Source organism: Mus pahari, chromosome 1 (genome assembly GCF_900095145.1).
Source record: "Mus pahari chromosome 1, PAHARI_EIJ_v1.1, whole genome shotgun sequence".
Lineage (NCBI taxonomy): Eukaryota > Metazoa > Chordata > Mammalia > Rodentia > Muridae > Mus > Mus pahari.
Genome location: NC_034590.1, coordinates 71456673 through 71467103, shown reverse-complemented (window position 1 = coordinate 71467103; position 10431 = coordinate 71456673).

The following is a 10431-nucleotide window of genomic DNA, read 5'->3' as shown; positions in this document are numbered from 1 at the left end:
GCAATCCCGGCTCCTCCCGTGCCGCGGAGAAAGGGGCCGATCAGGTTTCGGCTGGCGTCTGGAGAAGCCGGGAGGAGGCGGGACCGAGTTCCGGGAAGGCAAGGGGGGGGGGGAGGGAAGAACGCTTACGTCACTGACAAGTCGAGCCAATCAGAAAAAGCGGAGGGCAGGCAGCTGCTAAGTGAGGTGGCGGCGCGAGAGCGCGCGCGACTCTCGCGCGGAGGAAGGTGTAGGGTCCTGGCGGCCATAGGAAGTGTGGCGCGACGCGAGGCGATTGGAGGAGGGAGGAGGGAAAAGAAGGTGGGACGGAGGCGGAGCCGGAACCAAGGTGGAATGACCGCAGCGATGCGTGGGTGGGGTTGGGTCGCTCAAAGGTGTGTTGTAGGTGCTAAACCCTTAGCGTCGCCGGTCCTTCCTCACTTCAGCCCTTCACCCGTTTGCCCTATCCTTCTAAATGTAATTCCTTGCTTGGCGTCTTCGTAGATAGATTTCTCACCGTTACTCCGTGGAGTTTCATAAATACCAGAAACACCAGGAGTCCTCTCCATTTTGTGGGTGAGGAAATTGGAGCCCAACAGAAGGAAATGACTTGCAAAATCCACGTAGTCATGTAATGGAGTCAAGGTTTTATTTGAACCTCTGCTACCTCCTTATTGTTAGCCATCTAATTCCCTAGTGTCTGTTGGCGTGATCCTCTGTTGAGTGGCCGTTGTTTTAGGTGCCCATAACATCAGATGATGACCATCTTCTACGAGCTAGAAATGGGCTTAGATATCATATAAACCAAACCCCTCATATTACAGATAAGAAATAATAGCGGTGCAGCTTTGGAAAAGGTCATACGACATACCAGAGGGCTGCCTCAACAAAATCACAAATCTGCGGAAGGAGTATTTCAAAGATCATCCTTTCCCCTTAAAGCAGCACTTCTGGACATGCTTGAGTGGGGCTTCCTTAAATTAGCCATCCGAAGCATTTCCAATTGTCAACCTGATTTGAGATCCAATAAGATAAAGGTGAATGCCATAAAAAAACATGAACTAAGCATAATGTGGTCAATTACATAACATATAATTAAATGTAAGTTTTCATCTGAATGGGATCCCTAAAAAGAGTATCAGACAAAGACAAACTAATTTGAGTATAACATGAATTTTAGTTAATAACAGCATTTTGTACTGATGGATTTATTATAACATTTAAGTCCTATTAAAGTAAGCTGTTAATAGAGGAGTCTGGAGTAGTATATAGGAACTTCTTTAATGGCCTTTGTAAATCTAGTTATTCTCTATTTAGTGCTTCACATCTGTAATCCCAACCCTCAGGAAGCTAAAGCAGAGTGTTGCTCTCAGGGCCAGGCAAACCTGGGCTACAGAGTTATTTCCAGCTTAGTTAAGACACAGAGTGAGGTCCTGCTGAGAAAGAGAGAGAGAGAGAGAGAGAGAGAGAGAGAGAGAGAGAGAGAGAGAGAGAGACCCTAATCTACTCGGTAGGACACATGGTAGTGCATGCCCATAATCGTAACACTTGAGAGATAGAGGTTAGAGGATCATAAATTTAAGGCCAGCTGAGCTACATATCAAAGTTAGGCTGCATGAAACCTTATATCAAAGGAGGGAAAAGAGTTCTAAATAAAGTCTATTCATAGAAGATAAAAAACAAGTTAGGTGCCATTGAATTAGAGAATTTGGCATCTGCACAATTTTTGCCATTCTTCAACATTTCATGGGACAATATCTAAAAAAGTTATCTCTGTCCAGCCATATTAAAACCCTTTTGAAGACATCCAAACTCACATCCGTAATCTCAGTAATGAGGAGCAGAGACAGGAGTTCAAGATCATACGTAACTACATAGGTGAGTTTGAGGCCAGCCCGAGCTAAATAAGATCTTGTCAAAAATACTTTGAAAATATAAATAAAAATGTACAAGTAAAAACATCAAACGTTATGTACAGTATCTTCTACACAAAATACTTTTACATGTTATTGACAAGATCAAACAAGTGCCTTATCAAATGCAGGACGACTCACAGATGGATAAATTAGGAGAAGAAACAAGTTCTGATAGTGTCGTCTAGTTTGACCTACCAATGACACAACTATATCTCAGAACCTTCTCTATCCAAATGTACTCTCTGGGGCTAGGAATAGCTCAGGGGTACAGTGCTTCCTTTGCATAATAAAGTCTTGCGTTTAATCTTAACACTAAGTTAATCAATCAGTAATAAAGAATTACCAAGAAAAATTTCCCTGCAGTTCCTCTCAAACAAGTGGTGGAATTCTTGAATGTATATCTAAAAAGGAAAAGGAAAAACTGGGTCATAACATAAATAAATATTTGCATTTTAAAACCACAGTAGAAGCTGGTACTGGATGATGGAGAGTTTCTGACCAGCCTAGAGTGACTCCAAAGCAAAACCTTGTCTCAAACACAAAATTAGCCAAGTCTAGTAGTTCATACCTATGGTCCTAGCAGGAGTTCTAGCTTGGGTTACGTAATTAATCTCAGTCAAGTCTGAATTTCAGCAGAAGACATTGTCTCAGAAAGAGGGGAAGGAGGAGGAGGAAAAAGGGAAGAGGAGGAGGAAGAAGATGAAGTCATTGAAGTTGTTGTCTTGATTGTACAAGTGTAGCTTATCAGGTCAGATAGGACACCCCCAACAGTATACCTAGAATCCTAGCACACAAAGAGCAGTAACAAAAAACTATTTCTCAAAGGGTTTTGCAAACAAAAGTGAGAGTGGCTTTTTCTCTGCTGGGTACAAGGTTTTCATTGTTTCCTGAAATAGCCTTTAGAGTGACATCTGAGGAGTCAAACTACTTTGTACTTCCTCCAGAACTTTGTGAATCAATTCCTTCCTGCTGCTTTGTTTCTGTAGTCACCAAACAACTGGGCTGTTAGGAAGAGAGGACTAATACAACACAATTCAGACCTCAAGCGTTTCATGCCTTATCAAGTTTGATGCCTCCTCTTTTGTCACTTCTCTCCCTTTTTCCCTCTGCTCTGTCTACCTGGATCTCTCTGTGTTGTCCTGGTTAAACCAAAATTCAAGCAATTTTGCCTCTAGCTGCAAAGGAAATAGGACTCAGGTGCATGCAACTAAGCTTCGGTTTTACACTGATGCATGCATGGCTTCATTTTCCTCTGAAGCCTCTTTCATGTTTATCAAGTACACTGTAAGACATATGTTTTGCTTTCAAAGGTTCCCCTAACTCAAGGATAGAGTACTAAACATAACATAGAATCAAGAGTATCCTCAGCCCATCTTGAGTTCTTTCTTTTCTTCTTTCTTTCTTTCTTTCTTTCTTGTTTTTTTTTTTTTCCCAAGACAGGGTGCCTCCATGTATCCCTGGCTATCCTGGTACTCACTCTGTAGACCAGACTGGCCTAGAACTCACTGAGATTTGCCTGCCTCTGCCTCCAGAGTGCTGGGATTGAAGGCATGCACCACCATGGCCTGGCTAGCCATAGCAATCTTAATAATCTAAAAGATAGTATGGGTTCAACAAGTGGAAAAATTACTTTGGATAAGAAGGAACTAGAGGTCTGTATTTTGTATCTTTAAACACACACACACACACACACACACACACACACACACACACACACACCACACATTTGGGACTTTTAAGACAGGGGCTTACTATGCACTCCAGGCCTTTATAAAGACACTCATTCGTTTCTTGGTGACTCCACCCCTCTGGCCTAATAAGCTCCCTGGTTCATACACCTGGTACTAAAGTGGGAATCAGGATTGCCATATTAATATTTTGGACAGACACATTCAGTCCACTGAAGAACCATCGAGACGCCTTCCCTTCGGCTTCCCTTCCCAGCAGACTACAAGCAAGCCTCCCCACCTGTCCTTTCCCTCCTCACTTAACTGGCACTGCTAGTTCTTGGTTTTCCCTGACTTTAATCTCCATAGGAACAGAATTCATGTATTGTACCCTAACTTTTGAAAAATGTTTAATACACAGTAATCATGCAACAGATATTTGCTGAATAAATAAGGTAAATGAGGATTAATTATAGCCAGATGTGGTGGCTCATGTCTTTAATTTCAGCACTTGGGAGGCAGAGACAGGCGAATTTCTGAGTTCGAGGCCAGCCTGGTCTACAGAGTGAGTTCCAGGACAGCCAGGACTACACAAGCAACCCTGTCTCAAAAACAAAACAAACAAAAAAAAAGAGAGAGAGAGAATTAATTATTTTACTGTCTTAAAAGAATGAATAGGATTTTTAACATTGGAGGAAGGGTAAAAACATTTTGTTAGAAAGAGAATATCAGCCAAAAATGTGTAATTGATACTATTTCCTATTTGTGCAAAAGATGTCCAGAACAGAGTTCATAACTAAAACCTAGAAGCAGTAGAAGGAAATGGGCTTAGCGTGGTAGGTGCAAATTCAGAATTACCTAGGGCAGCTTCTTTGATTAATTTAAAGTAATTGGAGATCTATCTGTATGTATGTTCAGGAATCTTATAAAGAAATTGTAATAAAAGTATAACTCACCTTCACTGAGAGAGACATTTTCTTTTCTTTTTTCTAAAGACAAGGTCTTGCGGTATGTAGTTCAGTGTGGCTTTGAACTCATCCACATACCTTTGCTTTCCCAGTGCTAGAATTAAGGCATGTTTCCCCATGCCTGGCTAAAAAATTTCTTGAAACAGGACTGTCATTTCTGTTTTTGAGAAAGAGGGTTTTGTGTGTGTAGCCCAGGTAAGCCTGAAACTCATGCTCCCCTGCTTCAGTCTACCAAGTGCTAGAATTAGAGGCATGCGCTCCACATCAGTGACCTTGTTGTAGACACTACTAATTGCCCACCTTGGAATAAACAAAACACACTTAGGTTTTTTTTGGGGGGGGTTGTTTTTTGTTTGTTTGTTTTTGGTTTCTCAAGTCAGGGTTCCTCTGTGTAGCCCTGGCTGTCCTGGAACTAACTCTGTAGACCAGGCTGGCCTCGAACTCAGAGATCTGCCTGCCTCTGCCTCCCAAGTGCTGGGATTAAAGGCATGTGCCACCACTGCCTGGAAACACACTTTTTTTCAGCTAAGGTACAGGCACATGACACAGTCTGAAGCAGTCAGAGATGAAAGCATTGATAAAGAAGTTTTTGAGGAAAAGAAAAACTTTATTTCTTAATGAAAAAGTACAGTTGTAGAATATCTGTTTTTCTGCCTTTGGATGTGACTGTTCATGAGCATAATAATTATATTTAATACAGCTCTTGTGAACTGTGTACAGCTCATATGTTAACTCTGAGTTTAAAACATCAACCCATTGATGACAACTAATCAGGGAGGCCAGGGGCATCAGGAATTAATGTATGAACTCTGAAACTGGCCTTTCTCTGGACTTTTTTTTAGTAAAACTACATAGATCCTTATATGTAACAATGTCTGCATTGCTTTGTTACTATAAGAGATGAAATTGTCATTTTTAGATTTGCAAAGCCCTCACATAGTTTTTTGCATGTTATGCATCTGATATGTGCATATCTAAAACACAGTAATAGTTGCCAAGATGGAACTGCCTTTTCATGTTTACTACTCCCTAAAAAAATTTTATTGCTCTTATAAAGGCAAGAAATCAGTAGAAAGAAAAAATATCCAGGTAAAAAGACCAAAATCATATTGCCCATATTTGAAACAAATAATAGCTCTGGCAGGAATTCAAATTCAAATTCCATCAAATTCCTTTCTAACCCATCCTCCAGATTATTATAATCATTACTACAAATACTAGTGGTTCAATAAACAGCATAAAAAATAAAGGATGTAGCTGGGCATGGTGGCACATGCCTTTAATCCCAGCACCCGGGAGGCAGAGGCAGGCAGATTTCTGAGTTCGAGGCCAGCCTGGTCTACAAAGTGAGTTCCAGGACAGCCAGGGCTACACAGAGAAACCTTGTCTCGAAACAAACAAACAAACAAAGGATGCTCAATAACTCAAGGAGGCCAATTAAAAGAGTTCAATTAATATATAAAGTGTATTTCAGGTGTCTCATTTCAAAAGAACCAAACCAAGAAAACCCAGAGTACCTAATATTAAAGCCTTTTGTCAGTGCTTAGCATGCATGAGATCCTGGTCCAATCCCTAGTGTCAAAATGAACAAACAGAAGCCCAATGAGAAAAAAAACAAAGGAACAACAACAACAAAAAAAAAAAAACTCAAATTGCTGTTTTTCAAATATATTGACCTGAAGAGTATCCTGTAACTATGTACCATGAGAGAAGAATAAAATTATTTAGTCGGAGTTGGAGAGCTGGGCTCAGCAGTTAAGAGCACTGACTGCTCTTCCAAAGGGCCTGGGCTCAATTCCCAGCATCCATATGGAATCTCACAACTGTCTGTAACTCTAGTTCCAGGGGATCTGATGCCCTCTTCTGGCTTCTCCAGGCATGAGGTATGCAAATGCCACAAAGACACACATACAGGCAACACACACACACACACACACACACACACACACACACACACACATGTTTAAAAACATTATCTAGCCAACATGAAGGAGAGGGTGATAGAACTTAAATGGAATGATCTTTCCTGTAATTATAGCTAATTCATAGCTACAAAGTTATTTTTTGCTACAGATTGATCTACAAAATCTATTTTTGATCATTCCATTTTGTTCTGTTCATGTGACTCATGGCCCTGTTATGAATAATGTGATTTTTCAAGTCTGAGAAGTGGGCTGTTGCTTTCAGGTTTTGCCATTGCAAGCAGGGATGCTCCTCATTATATGAGGGCCAGAGCATGTAAAGCCAGACACGTCACTGGAGCTCCTCTCCCTGCATCCTCCCCAGCAAATAAAATAAAATAAAAGAGACATCCAGGAGGATGAGTCACCCCACCTGCAACTCAGAGATGCTGGCTCTCGGAGTGGAAGAGAACAACTGCTTTCACTGCTGTTTATAGAAAGAGCACAGCGCTGTTGGACAGGAGGGCAAGCACAGCACTGCTGCACTGCTGCACTGAAATACCAGCAGCAGAACTGCAGCCAGGAAAAAGCCTGTATACATCTGAACGACACAGATGAACATGAAAATCAAAAGGCAGGCCAGCATAGTGGTGCAGGTTTTCACAGACCGTCTTGAATTAAAGACCACCCTGGTTTATATATAGTGAGTTTGGGCCAGCCAGGGCTAGGTAGTGAAACCCTATCTCAAAACTAAATAAATAGGGCTGGTGAGATGGCTCAGCGGGTAAGAGCACCCGACTGCTCTTCCGAAGGTCCTGAGTTCAAATTCCAGCAACCACATGGTGGCTCACAACCATCTGTAATGAGATCTGACACACTCTTCTGGTGTGTCTGAAAACAGCTACAGTGTAATTACATATAATAAATAAATAAAATAAATCTTAAAAAAAAAAGAAAATAAATAAATAAATAAATAAATAAGACCTCAAAATCCTTATAAAGATCAGAGCTCAAAGTATCCAATGAGGTAATGAGCAAGAACATCTTGGAGAGAAATCTGAACAAAGTTGCAGCTCAAAGGTGATGAATTAAAAGAATTTCCACCTCATTTCTTTTGTGAAAGTATTCCAAAAATGTGTTCAAATAATTCAATTGACAGACTCAGACTCTGACATCTCTACCCAAGAGCCATACTATTTTACCTTGAGAAACGAAGACTAAGCAGAAGTAACTGGCTAAATAGGGTGTGGAAAGTGCTTACTAAAGGGGAAAATAACAAGAAGCAGGCCAGTTGGCTCAGAGAGCCCCAGAAAGGCCCAGGAGTGTGAAACACCAGGGAACACCATAGAAAGTTCACACCATAGAGAGCTGAAAAAAGGCAGTCAAAATAAGATATTTTCTTTTCTTTTTTGGTTTTTCGAGACAGGGTTTCTCTGTACAGCCCTGGCTATCTTGGAACTCACTCTGTAGACCAGACTGGTCTCGAACTCAGAAATCCGCCTGCCTCTGCCTCCCAAGTTCTGGGATTAAAGGCATGCACCACCACTGCCTGGCTAAAATAATATATTTTCATATCGGCCATCCTACTTTCTGTCTTCCTGGCTTCACTTGACATACTATACACACTATATCTGTTGTCCAGATATGAGACCATCAAAGTTAGTGTGTAAGCTGAGTATGGTGGTACATACTTTTTTTTTTTTTTTTTGGTTGTTTTTTTTTTTTTTTTTTTTAAACTTTATTTATTTATTATATATAATTACTCTGTAGCTGTCTTCAGACACTCCAGAAGAGGGTGTCAGATCTTGTTACAGATGGTTATGAGCCACCATGTGGTTGCTGGGATTTGAACTCAGGACCTTTGGAAGAGCAGTCGGGTGCTCTTACCCACTGAGCCATCTCACCAGCCCGGTGGTACATACTTTTAATCACAGCACCCAGAAAGCAGAGGCAGGTGGAGCTCTGTGAGTGTGAGGTAAACCTGGTCTAAATAGCAAGTTCCAGGCAGCCAGATCTACATATGAAGAGTGTTCTAAATAATAATAATAATAGTAGAATTTGAAAAAGAAAAAATATAATTGCAATTTACATATTGGAATAACTTGCTTTGCACACAGAATTGTCTGACTCACATGCCCTGGCTGTTCAATGGCCACTTTTGTTCTGTCAGAAGGCAGAGGGCTCCATGCAGGGCTTTTCCATAAGCAAAGCGATGCCTTCTCTTCACATCTTCCATAGGCTTCTTGTTTAGGTAGGTAGGTATTTTGTTGTTTGTTTGTTTGTTTTTGAGAGATGGTCTCATTGCATAGCCCTGGCTGGCCTGGATCTTGCTATGTAGACTAGGCTGAGTCAAACTTACAGAGCTACATCTGCCTCTGCCTCCTGAGTGCTGGGATTAAAGACATGTATTACCATGCCTGACCTCCACAGGCTTTTAATGAAGGAAAAAGAAAACAACACAGCTGCACCCTCTCTCATACACACATATAATCAATCCATTCATGAACCTCCTCAGGAGCCTTTCATCTGGAAGAAACAAAACATTTAACTCTTAAGGGTTGTAAATAGTAGGGTTGATCATAAGTCCTTGGCTAGGACAACTCCAGGGTTGGTTAATGACCCCTTAGCCATGTTGATAAGAATCAAGATCTTCTGTCTTTCTGTCTTTCTACTTGCCTTCCTCAGAATTCTGACTTTGGTGTCAGGTACTAGCAGATGACTGACATAACTCAAGTTGAGACATTTAAAGCACAATACAGTCCAGAGACTAATGGACTCCCTCTTACATCTCATTGTCTTGATTAGGTCATGCATCCATCCTACAAATGTCACTGCAGGAGAAAGATGAGCTGTTGCTACAAATTTTTAACTGTGACATGAGGAAGAATAAAGAGAAAAGGTCCCTTGGCAGCCCAGCACCAGTGTTGAACTCTGCTGAACATAGCTTGGTTTCCAATATGCCGTCCCCTGAAATATATAGTCATTCACATATTCATTCTATAAACATTTGGATCACTGTCTACTAACACTCTTGTTTGCACTGGAGACGGCAAAGAGAAAAAGATGTGGTCTTTGCTCTTGAGGGTACATGAGTCTACTGGTGTGACAAATGTGAAAAAAAGCGACTAAATTTAAATTTAAGTAAAACTTGACGAAATGAGTAATAAAAGTAAAGCCATCTGATAACTTTTTTGCATCTACTTGTTGTCTTTTGTTGTTCACCACTGTGCACACCACATTGGCTGGCTCTCAGATTTTTACAGCTTTTTCTGTTTCTCACAGTAGGAGCTCTGGGATTATATTCGCACACATCCTACTTTGTGTGGCCATGTTTGGGATCTGAACCCAGGTTCTTGTGTTTTAGCTACAGAGTCATACCCCTCGCTCTGACCATTTGAAATGCATCTTTTTGTTGTTGAGTTCTGTTGTGTGTGTGCACACATACACCTGCCTATAACCTCAATATTTGGGAGGTAGAGACAGGAAGATCAAGAGTTCACAGTTCAGTCCTGGCTATGTTTTGAGTTTGAGTAAGCCTGGGCTACATGTAACCCTATCTCAGAAAAAAAAATAAAATAATAGCTGTATAGTTTATAGTCTCAGATTTGCTTTGTCTTGTGATTGGTGCTTAATCAATAGTAATTTGCTATGCGTGTGCTCTTGCTTTGCCTCCTGTTAAGAAATTAATGGAATTTAATGATCCTCAACAAGTCTTGAAAAGATAATTAAAGGAACGCTGGCACCCTTTGCAGCTTGTAAGTCAGTTTTGAGGAGGTATTATCTAGTCTGGATTTTCTGGTAGCAGATTCTTTTTTTTTAATTTATTTATTATTATTTTCTTTATTTACATTTCAAATGCTATCCCGAAAGTTCCCTATACCCCACCCCCGCCCCTGCTCCCCTNCCCACCCACTCCCACTACTTGGCCCTGGCCTTCCCCTGTGCTGGGTCATATAAAGTTTACAAGACCAAGGGGCCTCTCTTCCCAATGATGGCTGAT